Source organism: Heterodontus francisci, chromosome 1, assembly GCF_036365525.1.
Source record: "Heterodontus francisci isolate sHetFra1 chromosome 1, sHetFra1.hap1, whole genome shotgun sequence".
NCBI lineage: Eukaryota > Metazoa > Chordata > Chondrichthyes > Heterodontiformes > Heterodontidae > Heterodontus > Heterodontus francisci.
Genome location: NC_090371.1, coordinates 110662068 through 110677676, shown reverse-complemented (window position 1 = coordinate 110677676; position 15609 = coordinate 110662068). Strand labels below are relative to the sequence as shown.

The following is a 15609-nucleotide window of genomic DNA, read 5'->3' as shown; positions in this document are numbered from 1 at the left end:
CAATGTTGGTGTACCTGTTGTGCTGCTTCATTAAAATGTTTAATTGACACTAAGGTAACTTTAAATGGTTATGCAACTGTAAGATTATTTTTGAACTATCAGTTGATTTCAATAGCATTTTGGTTTTGTTCAATTTATTGAAAGAAATCCTCAAGAAATGTAATTTATTTTTATTCCCAAACCTATCATAGAAGATAGACAATATGAAACAATAGGATATTCTGTTCATTTCCCAATGAAAGCTGGCCAAATATCTTGTACATGACTAAAGCAGATGTTGGTTCTGAAAGGTATTAATCAGATGTGTTATGAGCACATTTATACCACTGGTAAATCTTTGTATCTAACAACTATAATAATATGTTTATTAAAAATATACACTTGCCCCGAAGGCAATTTAGTGATTTTGAGATTATAAAAAGAGCATCACAGGTTTAAGTACATTATAAGAGTACAGAGTAGAGTTTCTGTTAGTTTTGTGCCCAGATTCCAGCACTTTTTGCCAAACTAGAGCAAAAGATCTTGGATTTTTAAACATACATGAGTTACGCCCCAAAACACTTATGTTTATCTTTTCTGTGAATATGTATGCTGGTTTAAGATACAATTTGTCCATATCAGGCCCCAGCCCACAAAATGGACATGTACCCAGGTTAAAATGATGAGATTCCGCCATTTGCGGTAGTTTGGGGATACTCTTCAAATTGTGCACATTATCTTAGATGCACAGGCACGTTTTGAAAATTTTTCATATCAAAGCTAATTAATTAACTAAGAAACAGACTAGTGCATGCCAATGAAACAATTAAATGTTTCAGTGTGGTTTCTGAGTCATTTTCAATTATTTTAAATCAGGTTATTCGCAACTGGAGAGCTGAATACCCTTACCAAAACAGCTTATTTATGGTAATAAACCTATTTTCAGTTGTATTAATAAAATTGTACCAGGTTACCACTCTTAAATATATCAAGAAATAGTTACTAATGGAAAAAAAAAATTATGTTCTATTACACTGCCTGCTGGTTCACAGAAGATTTTATGTTTGTGATTATGCAAATTAATTTTTGTGGAAACTTGAACTGTAACTTAACCAGTGCAATTTCAAGCACATTTTGGGCACGATTCCCCAAATATACCCAAAGCGGAGGGTCTACCCCTATATGTTTTCATTGGATGAGTTTGAATTGTAGAGGATATAGGCATACAGACATTCTACCATTGGTCTAAGGGCAATAAATCTACTCTTATCCTAGTTCTTCTCATTGTATATCCTGCTCTAATTTTTGAGAAATAAAATGCAGGGATATGTATAAAACTATTTTAAAATCAAATTGAATTGTATTAAGATACAAATCTTTGGCCTCCTTGTCTTGAGAGACAATGGGTAAGCGCCTAGAGGTGGTCAGTGGTTTGTGAAGCAGCGCCTGGAGTGGCTATAAAGACCAATTCTAGAGTGACAGTCTCTTCCACAGGCACTGCAGATAAATTCGTTGTCAGGGCTGTTACACAGTCGGCTCTCTCCTTGCACTTCTGTCTTTTTTCCTGCCAACTGCTAAGTCTCTTCGACTCACCACACTTTAGCCCTGCCTTTATGGCTGTCCACCAGCTCTGGCGATCATTGGCAACTGACTCCCACGACTTGTGGTCAATGTCACAGGACTTCACGTCACGTTTGCAGACATCTTTAAAGCAGAGACATGGACGGCCGGTGGGTCTGATACCAGTGACGAGCTCGCTGTACAATGCGTTCTTGGGGATCCTGCCATCTTCCATGCGGCTCACATGGCCAAGCCATCTCATGCGCCGCTGGCTCAGTAGGGTGTATATGCTGGGAATGTTGGCCACCTCGAGGACTTCTGCATTGGAGATACGGTCCTGCCACCTGATGCCAAGGATTCTCTGGCAGCAGCGAAGATGGAATGAGTTGAGAGGTCGCTCTTGGCGACATACGTTGTCCAGGCCTCGCTGGCGTAGAGCAAGATACTGAGGAAACAGACTTGATACATTCAGACTTTTGTGTTCTGTTTCAGTGCGCCATTTTCCCACACTCTCTTGGCCAGTCTGGACATAGCAGCGGACGCCTTTCCCATGTGCTTGTTGATTTCTGCATCGAGAGACAGGTTACAGGTGATAGTTGAGACGAGGTAGGTGAACTCATGAACCACTTCCAGAACGTGGTCGCCGATAATGATGGATGGAGCATTTCTGACGTCCTGTCCCATGACGTTCATTTTCTTGAGGCTGATGGTTAGGCCAAATTGGTTGCAGGCAGTCGCAATCCTGTCGATGAGTCTCTGCAGACACTCTTCTGTGTGGGATGTTAATGCAGCATCGTCAGCAAAGAGGAGTTCCTCGATGAGGGCCTTCGTACTTTGGTCTTCACTCTAAGACAGGCAAGGTTGAACAACCTGCCATCTGATTTTGTGTGGAGGAAAATTCCTTCTTCTGGAGACTTGAACGCATGTGAGAGCAGCAATGAGAAGAAGATCACAAACAGTGTAGGTTCAAGAACACAGCCCAGTTTCACGCCACTCAGGATAGGAAAGGGGTCTGATGAGGCGCCGCTATGCTGAATTGTGCCTTTCATATTGTAATGGAATGAGGTGATGATACTCAGTAGCTTTGGTGGACATCCGATCTTTGCTAGTAGTCTGAAGAGACCACGTCTGCTGGTGAGGTCAAAGGCTTTGGTGAGATCTATGAAAGCAACGTAGAGGGGCAACTGTTGCTCGCGGCATTTCTCCTGTAGCTGGCGAAGAGAGAACAGCATGTCAATGGTGGATCTCTCTGCTCGAAAGCCACACTGTGCCTCAGGGTAGACACGCTCAGCCAGCTTCTGGAATCTGTTTAAAATAACTCGTACGAAGACTTTCCCCACTATGCTGAGCAGGGAGATTTCACAGTAGTTGTTGCTTTCACCGCGGTCACCCTTGTTCTTATAGAGGGTGATGATATTGGCATCGCACATGTCCTGTGGTACTGCTCCCTCATCCCAGCACAGGCAAAGCAGTTCATGGAACGCTGAGAGTATAGCAGGCTTGGCACTCTTGATTATTTCAGGGGTAATGCTGGCCTCGGTCGCCTTTCCACCATCACAGCTGGGAGTCGGGAAAGAAGCTCCACCGTGAGCTGGATGGCGAAGATTCATATACTCAGAGAAATGAGAGATTTATATTGATTTGGGATATTCCATAAGTTAAAATAACTGTTTACAAAAAAGGTGACAAAGAATAACAATCATTGTTCATTTTAAATCCAATTTCCCCTTTTTTCCAAAGTAAGTGACACAAACTGGAGTGGGAAGTGGATCTAATTTGTCAGGTTTTACAAAGAGCCAGTACAGGCATGATGGGCCAAATGGTCTCCTTCTGTGCTACATAATTCTTTTTTATAAAAATTCATTCAGGGATGTGGACATCGCTGGCAATGCAGCATTTATTGCCCATCCCTAAATGCCCTTGAGAAGGTGATGGTGAGCCACCTTCTTGAACTGCTGTAGTCTGTGTTGTGTAGGTGCACCCACAGTGTCATGCGTTGGGAGTTCTAGGATTTTGACCCAGCAATGATGAAGGAATGGTGATATATTTCCAAGTGAGGATGGTGTGTGACATGGGGGGGAACTTGCAGAGAACTTCCATGTGCCTGCTGCCCTTGTTCTTACTCCACCATTCATTATGATCATGGTTGATCATCCAACTCAGTAACCTGTTTCCGTTTTCCTCCCATATCCTTTAATCCCTTTCACCCCAAGAGCTATATCTAACTCCTTCTTGAAAACATACAATGTTTTGGCCTCAACTGCTTACTGTGGTAGTGAATTCCACAGGCTCACCACTCTCTGGGTGAAGTAATTTCTCCTCATCTCAGTCCTGAACGGTTTACCCCATATCCTTAGACTATGACCCCTGGTTCTGGACTCCCCCACCGTCGGGAATATCCTTCCTGCATCTACCCTGTCAAGTCCTGTTAGAATTTTATAGGTTTCTATGAGATCCCCCCTCACTCAGGTTTAAAAATCTATGACTGGAGTTAATTTCTTGGGCAATGACAGCCATCTAATGCTTTATTCAAGTATCCATTCTCCATTTCTGAGCCTAGAGAACAAGTACTTGACCAAAACACTGAGCCTAACCTATCACACAATGTCTATCCATGTATGTGTTCTGGCAGTTGACAATGAATGATAATCAGGAGTCGGGACATTGGCTGTATTTTCTTCTCCCAGGCCAGAAGTATGACTCTAAAAGTTAAATTCATCCAAATGCTCATTGCTGATATACTATTTTATTGTCATGGGATATATTTTAACTTCAGTGTTCCTGGTGTACAGCATAATGGGTTGAGAGTGCATCTTGGAAAATTGGAAGTGATGCTGCCTTGATTTTATTTTCAAATAAAATCAATGGACTGAAAATCATGGGCAATCTGTAGTAGGAGCATTGACAATGAAAATTTACCATATCTTTCTCAAAATATTTCTGTTAGGCTAGTGCACCATCCCGTTGTCTGAAAGCTGTGTGCTCCTGCACAAGCGATGAATGAGCCTTCTCTCTTCCAATTGTAAGATTTCTAGCTAAAATGAATTTGCCAGTTTCTGGTGGACATGGGACACAACAAAGTGCCAACCCCATGAGGGTCTGATAATAGCCCTTATTGTGTGTCTTCAGTTTACAGGTGTTGTATATTTCCAGTCTTTTTGTGTTTAATGGGAATGTAAGTTTGACTTAGTGTCCAAGAATGACATCTATCCGAACCGGAGATACAATTACTCCTCGATTGAGAAATACTCCTTTATTTTTCCCTTGACAACAACAATCCTTGCATTTATATAGCACCTTTAATGTAGTAAATGTCCCAAGGCATTTCATAGGAGCATTGTCAGACAAAATTTGACACTGAGCCACATTAGGAGATATTAGGACAGGAACACAAGGTTGGTCAAAAAAGTAGGTCTTAAGCAGTGTTTTAAAAGGGGAAAGAGAGGTAGGGAGGTGAAGAGTTTTAGGGAGGGAATTGTAGAGCTGAGAGTTTAGACAGCTGAAGGCTTCGTTGCTGATGGGTAGGTCAAAGAAATTTGGAATGCACAAGAGGACAGAATTGGAGAAATGCAGAGTTCTCAGGGGATTGTAGGGTTGGGGGAAGTTATAGTGTAGGGTTGGGTGAAACCATGGAGGGAACGGAACACAAGGATGAGAATTTTAAATTTGAGGTGTTGCTTGACTGAGAACCATATAGGTCAGTGAACACAGGAGTGATGTATGAATGTGACGGTGTGATTTAGGACACGGGCAGCATAGTTTGGGGTGAGTTTGGGTGAGTTTTTGGGTATGTTTACAGAAGGCGGAAGATGGGAGACCAACCAGGAGAGAGGGAATCACATGAAAAATATATACTCAATATATTATGTGTGAGCAAATCACAAATATAAGTGTAGATCAAAGAAGATATTCAGCAGTCCCAATTCATCCTCTATGGAGCTATGGTTTCTCCATAGCAGCATCCAGCTGATGTATGAATGATTCCAGAGTATTTACTACCCAGAAGGCATCCCTGGTATTGATTACTCACTATGTGAAATAGCGTTTCATACACCAGCCTTGAGCATGCCATTTTGTACCTACGTCCCCCTCGTCCTGCACTAATATTTAACCTGAAATTTCTTCTTCTTTGGCCTCCTTGTCTCGAGAGACAACGGGTAAGTGCCTGGAAGTGGTCAGTGGTTTGTGGAGCAGCGCCTGGAGTGGCTATAAAAGCCAATTCTAGAGTGACAGACACTTCCACAGGTGCTGCAGATAAAATTGGTTGTCGGGGCTGTTACACAGTTGGCTCTTCCCTTGTGCTTCTGTCTTTTTTCCTGTCAACTGCTAAGTCTCTTCGACTCGCCACACTTCAGCCCCGCCTTTATGGTTGCCCGCCAGCTCTGGCGATCACTGGCAACTGACTCCCACGACTTGTGATCAATGTCACAGGACTTCATGTCGTGTTTGTAGATGTCTTTAAAGCAGAGACATGGGTGGCCGATGGGTCTGATACCAGTGACGAGCTTGCTGTACAATGTGTCCTTGGGGATCCTGCCATCTTCCATGTGGCTCAAAAACACAAAAGTCTGAGTGTATCAAGCCTGTGTCCTCAGTACCTTGCTCTACGGCAGCGAGGCCTGGACAATGTATGTCAGCCAAGAGCGACGTCTCAATTCATTCCATCTTTGCTGCCTCCGGTGAATTCTTGGCATCAGGTGGCAGGAACGTATCCCCAACACAAAAGTCCTCGAGACGGTCAACATCCCCAGCATATACACCCTTACCTGAAATAGTGCTCCAGATTCAATATTTTTATTCTGGTCAGTCTGTCCATGGAGTTTCCCATCATTTGTTTCTTTTCAAGTTTGAAGATTTCAACTTTTCTGAGCCTTTCTGCATTTCTTAATACTCTGACACAGTATCAGAGAAATTTTAGAACTTGCTCCCCCAAAATGCTGAAATCAATAGGTTTTTGTTAGGTAAGGGTATCACAGGATATGGACTATGCCAAGAAACCTGAAGGGCCAGCAGCTGTCATTGATGTTGTGCATGCTGGTTACTATAAAGTCCTGGGCAAAGGAAGGCTGCCTGAACAGCCAGTCATTGTTAAGGCAACGTTGTTCAGCAGGAAAGCTGAAGAGAAAATCAAGGAAGTTGGTGGAGTCTGTGTATTGATGGCATAAATTTTATAATTGGGTATAAGAATAAATACTATCACTTTTTTAAAAAAGGCAGGCAAATGGAGCTGAGGTACAGAGTCATGACCTAATTAAATGGTGGAACAGGCTCATGGAGCTAAATAGCCTACTCTTGTTCTTATGTTCTTTTCAGCCACCTGACCCTTCCCTGCACCACTTCCAGTGCATGGATTTGTCTTTTGGGTCTTGATTACCAGAATCTCTATGTGGTACTTAAGGTATGACCTGACCAGAGCATGAGATGTTCAGTGAGTTTCTATAAGGTCATTGTATTGCTTTAAACAATGTGGTTATTGTAAAAAGAAGAACTAACATTGACTGCATTTTAAAAGTACCTCATTGGCTGTAAAACAATTTGAGACATTCTGAGATTGTGAAAGATGCTCTTTAAATGCAAGTTCATTCTTTGTTTTACTTGGAAGTGACAAATATAACATGAGATCAGTGAAGAGCATTTAGATCAATTTAGATTTCAGGATTAGCCTACTTCAGCTGGGTGGATTGTGTGATGGCACAATTGCATGATGGTACTTTCGTGCTATTATCAATTTTACATTTAGTTTTTTATCCTGTGTAGATATTATCTGTTAAACATAAAGATCAATAAGCAGGTAACAACATTCAATTTCAAAATGCATTGCAAACTCCTATGTCAATCTGCATCTATGGCAAAATCAGCTGTAAATGTGTCAATATCTAACTGCAATATCACTTTCACTCGTAGGTAGCCCTGTGATAGACCTGTCATGGCAACAATAGGTCTGAAATAAGATGTTGCTGTTGCTCAGTTACGGGCTAATAATTATACCGTAAGATACCCAAAGCACCAGAATGATATTTCCAATTTGAAGTTTTGGTGCAGAACAGTAATGTGAATTTTAACAGTATCAAGGAAATCAGGTGTATTATTTCTTTTTAAAAAAGCCTTTGACTATCCCCTACATAAGTAGGTGGCTTTCCCTGTTCTTTTGTTTACATTCAAACAGGATTTACATCATTTAGGCATTTAATAAAACATTGTTGAGATTTAAGTTGTCCCAGAGCAACCACAAATCAGATGCTGAGCATGCTCACTGAGAGGTATAATATTAAATGTTATTTTATTCTTGAGGAATGTTTACTCCTGATAGTTAAAGGTCAGTTGGGAACTAAAATTTAGAATTGTCAAACAATTTAAATTAAGCACTGTAAATAACACAACAAAATGTGAACTTAGTGTTACAATTTTGAATTATCAAATAATTTGAATTAATCAATTTCCAAATAAGAGTGCAACTGTGGGTAAACTCGGCTGATTAAGATATTGTGGGAATCACCAGAAAAATCATCCAAAAAACAGATAAACTTCAGAGAAAACAGTGTAGTAATGTCACGGGCACCACACAGCGACTAATTACATTAAAATGTGTATTTTTCTTGTTAAGTGCTTCAGGATTTTTTTTAACTTGGGAAACTTTGAGCACATTGCCAGGCACTGGGGATCGCTGACGTCATAGCCTCTAAACCATAGCCATCCCACTAGGAACTGTGTTCGCGGCTGAGTTTGGAAACGCTTTTACATGACTCTTCCACTTTATCCAGATCGTTACAAACTTGTTTTGAATCCCTGGAAATGTAATGATTCCGAAGAATATTACCTTCGATCCTATTCTCTGGTGGAGTGAGCTAAAAAGGAGGAAAAACGTTCTCTTTATCCCTGGTAATCCCCGGGATCTTATCTGCTCGGGAATTGTCGAATCCAGCTGGTCTGGTAAGTCGTTGCAATGGAGTACAAGACTACTGATTTCAGATTGATGCAGTTTGAAGAGGGGCCTTGTTTTGCTTGATAATTTCAGGTGACATAATTTTATACTGCACTGGCACTGAAAAGGAAGATATGTGATGATGTACCGCGCCTTGATTTAAAATTGCTTTTTGTTGGATACAGTTTCACAAAAGTAAATGTTAAAGAATTCCAAAGAATAAGCAACAAGCTTTTCAAAGCACAGATTAAATCGTTTTGAAAACAATTCAATGTGTGCAATACAGAGGAAGGTACACCGCAGAACTCCCGTTAAAGGTAACCTTTAACGATGTTTTTACTGAAATGGTGCGATTACTCAAGTTTACTGCCTCGAGTTCTGCAGCAACGAAGATCGGCGTCACATCGCACAAAAATCCTTTCTGTGAGAACATTGTAAAAGAGCGCCCCCGTGTGCTTCAGAAAAGGAAGGTTCAAAACAGGGTCCAAAATCATGTCTTATAAAGCAGCCTTTTGGAGGCAAGCCCCAATATGCATCCTGATCAATACTTAACTAAGGCACAGCACAGAAAAGGCAACGTTTTCCCATTGAATATTTTCACAGTGTGCATTTATTTGCGAGCTTAGAGCTTGGCGTGGCCTACTTGAGAGGAACCCTGGGACTTTTATTTTCCAAATTAAACAATTGTTTGTATTTAGTAGTTTTCGAAAAGCATTCCAGTAACATTTGCAAGGTGCAGACTTTTCACAGCAATTCGAGGAGGTGCGTCAGTAGGTTTGGCTCGCAGATGCAATAATGTTCCTTGTTTAAAACTCCACAATAAAGATTGATTAATCTGACCTTTTCAACCCGGGGCCAGGATGTAAATCAATGTTGCGATGATTAATACTTTTATTGTGCTCTCGATGACCATTGTTCGAACTGCAGTGTTTTTGATAATTCAGGTGAGACTTTCGGTTCAATTTGATCTCCCCTCTACGTTTTCCATTCACTGTATATTTGTTTGCATGTCTTTACTTATGGTAAGTAGTTTCAATAAAGTTTTGACTGGAAGCGTGTGTGGGTGAGAGTAAAGGCATTTTAATCAGGAGAAGAATATGTTTGATTTTAAATATAATCTGATTCCAATCACTGTATTGAAATAATTTTCTGCACAGTGCGTTTGGATCCATTAAAACTGCCTTATGTCATTCATTGCAGAATCTTGTGAGTTCTTTATTTCAGTCAGGTATTCATGATTAGATTGTTTGAAAAGGAAAGTGGTGACAAATGTACTTCATCCTCGGGGTGTTTGCTATTTGCAGTTTGCAGTCAGAGTAAATCAGAGTTGCCTTGCTCACTCATAAAATTAGGTAAAGCAAACCACAGAGACGAATTTTCCTCGGAGCACGTTAATTTTAGCTTTTGAATTTAAATGGACTTTGGGAGGATTGATTATTAGTAAATACGGCTATATTGGGCAATGTGTGAATAATGTGAGTTGTTACTACCGGTCTTGTTTGTTTTTTTGGGGAGGGGGCAGTTGCTCTTTTAATTTGCACGGTATTAGATGAAGTACTTTGTAAGATCAGTGAAAATGTCTTTGTTGGAATGTAGGCAATAATAAAACGGAATGATGTTTTCCCAGAGTAGTGCTTTGCTGATTTTTGTGTTGGTAATGATACTCCTGGGTTTAGAATAAAGTCCGTTTGTAAATCACATTGCCGTGGTACAGTTGCCGTTCATTGTTTTTGCATTGGAAAATAATTAGGCGAATCCGGTCGTTGGCATTCCATCATTTCAAGTGTCTACCTGGAGCCTTCCACACTTCAGCCCACATTATATGTAGAATTCATATTGCTGCAAACTTTGCAAGTGATGGTTGATTCACGTTTCCAGACAATAAAGCAGTCTATATAGCACATCTCTTTCGATGCGATTTCAGTAGTTTATTTTTCATTCCATCTTACATTCGTGGTTGGTGGGCTGTTGAATTGGGGGAGGGGAGACTGTTATGACCGGTTAAATCTTTGTTCATTTGAACAGGTTATAATATACATAAGGCGATTTAAAATACGCTAACATACTTAATAGAAACTTGATTTCGTGTGAAGTTACTTCTGGACAAAATTACGGTCTAGTCTGAAAACGACTGCGCTTTCCTTTCCATTTCACTCTGTTGGCGCAATGGTACAGTATTGTTAACGGAACAGAGGAAGTTACGGGAAGATTTTCAGGTTAGGAGTAAAATTGGAGAAAAAGAACGACTTGAAAAGATTTGAAAAAACTTCTAAAACTTTGGAAAACTTAATCAAAGTGTATCTGCAGCTGAAAACACGATTTACTTCTTTACAATCCCTTTACAATCTATTTAGCTTCCACAAAGTTAAACCAGTTTTACAGCTGGTTGCTTTTAATCAGATATATTCTAAAGACGATTACATGTTGAATTTATTAATAATTGTATTCAGAACCTGGGGAAAGTGAATTTACAAGTACAGCGGAGATAAGGTGGCAACGTGAACAGACAGTGTGGAGTGAGTGTTGCCCGGAGCCACGCTGGGCCACTGCATGCCAGGGGAAGCTAGTGCCGGGTACGGCGCATGCTCACGGCGGGTTGTGGAGAGGCGGCTGGAGCGGCGAGGGACAGACAGAGAGTTAGAGAGAGGGACAGTTTCATTATGGTGCGTCCCGTTTGGAGAAAGCGGCAGGCCCGGGCTCGGTGTCCCCCTAGTTAATGCCGGTTGGGGGGACGGGACGGGGAAGTGTGTGCTGCTGTGGAAAGTTTGGCTTTGTGTTGAGGAAGGGGCTTTGTGTCTGTGTGAGAGAGAGAGAGCTCGGGGAGTCCGCATTCACCGACCAGCACAGGTCTCCCTGCAACTAACGTAAGTTTTCCGACTTTTCTCCGTCATACATGCACTTGTTAAGGATAGATAGACTTGTCTGTACTTTCCTAACGTTTCTTTTGCCTTATGGAACACTCCTTCGAAAGTTAGTTTGCAGCAGTTTGTTGAAGACTTTGTGCCAGGCTTTGAACAATCTGAGAATGGGAGAGTCACACTCACTCACTCACACACACACACGGGATAACAGGCAGCTGCAGGAACCTGAGCGGCAATCTGCCATCAGCTTTCCTCATACACAGATTAATACCAAACTTTGCTTCATTTGGGCAAATTTAATTTTGCTACTTTAAAAAAAAAATTCTTATTTCAAATGGAGTCTGCTTGTTAGAATGGTTAGCAGTTTGGCAGAAGAACTCGACTTGTATCGAGGGCTGACTTTTTACAAAAAAGACTTTTTAGGAAGTCTCAGCATCAGAGGCACACAGTCAACAGAAAGAGTGCGTTTCTTTTCAGGCTCTGGTTCATTTTATTTCTCTCACCAGGTTGAGGGAATTCGATCCTTCACATAATGCGGCTTCTTCTCTATCTCTGAACAGCAGGCAGTTTTTAAAAATCTGAGCAGAACAATACTCCATGTATTTGTGGCTCTGGGAGTACAGATTTGTTATATTGTAGACAGCAGCAAGGTTGAAATTAGAGAGGTCCTGAGAAGTTCGGCGCCTTCTGACCGATTGGGAGTTGTATGTTTAATTTTAAACATTGCTTCTTGGTAATCCAGTTTGGCACTTTGCAGTACTGTATAGCATACAAGTCAGTTCCAATCGCTTATGAAGCGGCTTTACCTCCTATTTAGTTTATGGAGTGTAGACACACGTGGTAAATACACTCCTGTTTCTACATTACAGCTTTAATTTCAGTTTTTTTTAACTAAAGCGTTTCTAACATAATGGTAAAGGTTGTGTAAAGCTCACTCAAGTGTTCTGTTCTCCGCTTATTTTCAAATTCTACCATTTAAAATGATTCGCAGTTGATGCGGTCAGTAACCTGAGTGCAATTTGTAATGAATGAGTCGCTACCTAAGAAACTCCATTACTTACAATCATTGCTGAATCGATCAATGATCATGTGGGGCGAATAGTGGAAAACATTGTTTCCCATTTTGTTAGCCTGTAATAGCTTCGGAAATGCTAATGAATCTGATAGTAATTTGGAGGGAATAAAGGTCTTTTGATTGGGATAGTTGTGTGTGGGGGGATGGGGTGGGAACATCTACTGGGAAATCCAAAACACTGACATTTAATGACAATTTTTACTTTCCATAGGATGTTTTCTTTTCTCATAAATACAGCATACTTGAAGTATTTCTTGGAAATGCGCTCAGGGGTTAGAGACCATTGATTTGTTTTGATAATTTATACTGAATTGACTTGAAACTTAGCAGTTAAATTGGAAACGAATAATACTTCAGTTTAAAAATTAGTTCTTCAGCGGATGTTTTTTTAATGGACTAGTTTATATACAAATCGCACAGTTGTTGATAAAGATGTAAAGCATTTCCGTGACTTTCCATGTTCTGTCTGAAGTAAATTTAAATATTTAGTAAATTTATTTCAGATTTACAGAACTTGTTCAATAACTCTCATAAAAGCAATTTAACAAATATTTGGACAGCTTGCACTCCCGATTGCAAACTTTCAGGATCTTTAGATTTGTTTTCCCAATGTTGGTTCTCTTTTGCCATTATCTTTCTCCGGCCTGCTGCAATTTTGAAATCTCAGCAATTAATTTTATCTACTTTTATATACTGTTTTGTTCCTGGATGTGATGTTTTATTGTCAAGGTCCTGTTTGTGAGTCAGCAGCTTTGTTGACTGATTATTCAGGTCTCGTAGATTGACCAATGGTGGGGGGTGATGTAATGAGCTAAACTTGCTTTGGGCCAATCGGGGTTTTGGTTTCTGCATTTACAGATAAAGCATCAGGTTTATAGCACACAGCAAAACAATGGAATAGGATTACTGTATCTTGGAGATAAATTATGTCAGTTGAAAGTATAGTTTAAATCTGTAATATTTCAGTTTCCTTTCTAAGTTGTGAATCATTGGAGATTGGGATAAAGGTAATTAGTATCACCCAGTAAAATATCTATCAATTTTAAAAGATGGAGGAATGATGAAATTCAGTTGCTTTACTTATTACGTTGTTTACAAAGTACTGAGAAAGTTTAATGAATTTAATGATTATGAAGAAAAGCAGCATTTGTGGTTATATCTGCTTCTGCATTGTAGTGCATCATTGCTATTCTTCTGTGATGAAGTTGAATCTTGGCAGAATCTTCACTCCATACAAAGGAGCAGACTATAGGAGTCCTAGAAGAGAATTCTAATCTTTGCCAGTGTATCAGTATTAATATTGAATGTGGAGATTTGTTTTCACAGAAAAAGACGTTGCTAATTCATAATAGTAAACTCCATAATCCCAGAGATCTCTTGGTATACAATAACAAGAACTTGCTTGTTACAATTCCCTGACTGATATTTGTTACACTGGCAATATAATGTGTCCTTTTTCACTTTTTGGCCAGACTGCATGTATTAAAGTCATATTGTGACCAAAAGATTCTATAACAAGTTGAAGATAGGAATTAGCTGGTGGGTAACATGTTGAAGACTTGTAAGGCATGTTTGGACATGTCCTGTTAGTGTTACTCTTCCCTTTACTAGTTGTGAACATTATGAACTTTACTATAAACTTATAAATATTGAGATACCAACTTACATAAGAACCTTATTTCAAAACAAGCATGAATTAGACATGGAGTCAGTGGACTCATTTAACGATTCTCCCTGTTTTCTGATGATTACAGTTGATCACTGGAAATTTGGGCACACTGATTTCCATGCTTGATTCTCTGAACCATGCTCTGATTGAGTGAGGTATTTAACTGGCAGCCTTGTATCACAACATTTACCCTGTATAACAGCATCACAGAATAAAAAACAATATAATGGAACTGTTGTTACAAGCATTTGTTTCAGGAAATTAATTCCTTTGTTGACAAAGCAATGAGAGAAGTATAATGGGCAAAATAATTATTAAAGAAGTGTTTGTTTATTTTCTTGTTAAATGACTGTCGTTCATCCTCTGACCCTTTTCCCATTAGCTTACGGGTTCCCAAGACTCCAACCTCTTTCTCACTCTACTCCTTCCTTTTATTAATAACCTCTTTCAGTCATGATCCTACCTAAAAAAAAAATTGCTGATGATTCTCCTTTACATTGTCAACTTTGTTCAGGTCATTCCCTCTTTGTATTCACAATCCCAGTTCTTGTAATGATGCAGACAATACATTATATCAGGATCTAGTTCATGTCCTTAAATGGGACAATGGAATTCCTGTTTTTCAATTTGCCAAATAAACAACTTTAACATACTTACAGTATTGATCAACAGTTAACCACCATCTCTAAGCATTGGTTGGTTTGCCCTTAGTTCTTCCTCAGCTATCATATTGTTGGTTTCATTATCTCCTCAGACTTGAAGTGGAACTCTCACATTGCTGCCTGCATGAAGTTCAATTTCCTTTCTTTTTCCCTCACCAATTCTTAATTCTCTACATAATACAAGGTTTTCTGCTATGTCTGGGAGACTTTTGCAGAACCTTACTCAGACTTCTGGACAGGATTCAAGGAAAAGCTTGTCATCACTTCCCCCCCCCCCCCCCCCCCCTCCCTCCATTCTCTTTATTTCATGAATACTGCTGCATTTTTTAATTCTGATCCCTCCTTTCTTCAATATGTTACAAATACACCATCCTACGCTGTTGCTCCTTTGTGTATCTCAACTCTGTTGGAATCAAGACTCATTACATAATTTACTCCGTGACTTTTTCCTGAGCCTTCAAAAAGTGAAACTCCTTACCTCTTCATTTTTTCCCTACCTTTTACAATCATCAGACTTTGTCCTGCACTTTGCTCTTGACTTTCTAGGGAGATACAGCACTGAAACAGGCCCTTTGGCCCACTGAGTCTGTGCCGACCATCAATCACCCATTTATACTAATCCTACATTAATCCCATATTCCCTACCACATCCCGCCCTTCCCTCAATTCTCCTACCACCTACTTACACTAGAGGCAATTTACAATGGCCAATTTACCTATCAACCTGCAAGTCTTTGGCTGTGGGAGGAAACTGGAGCACCCGGTCACAGGGAGAACTTGCAAACTCCACACAGGCAGTACCTAGAACCAAACCCGGGTCGCTGGAGCTGTGAGGCTGTGGTGCTAACCACTGTGCAGCCCTAAAGTTTCTCAATAAGATA

General features: G+C 40.2%; 1 protein-coding gene across 7 annotated transcripts in view; it reads left to right on the top strand.

Moving 5' to 3' along the window:
- The first annotated feature begins 8384 nt into the window (after positions 1–8384).
- fat1a (FAT atypical cadherin 1a) overlaps positions 8385–15609 on the top strand; it is a 270014-nt gene continuing 262789 nt past the window's right edge. For 5 of the 7 annotated variants that reach the window (XM_068034446.1, XM_068034444.1, XM_068034443.1 and 2 more), the window contains exon 1: positions 11252–11325. The gene's annotated coding sequence lies outside the window, so the exon portion shown is untranslated. The other 2 variants (XM_068034441.1, XM_068034442.1) reach the window with 2 other exon arrangements.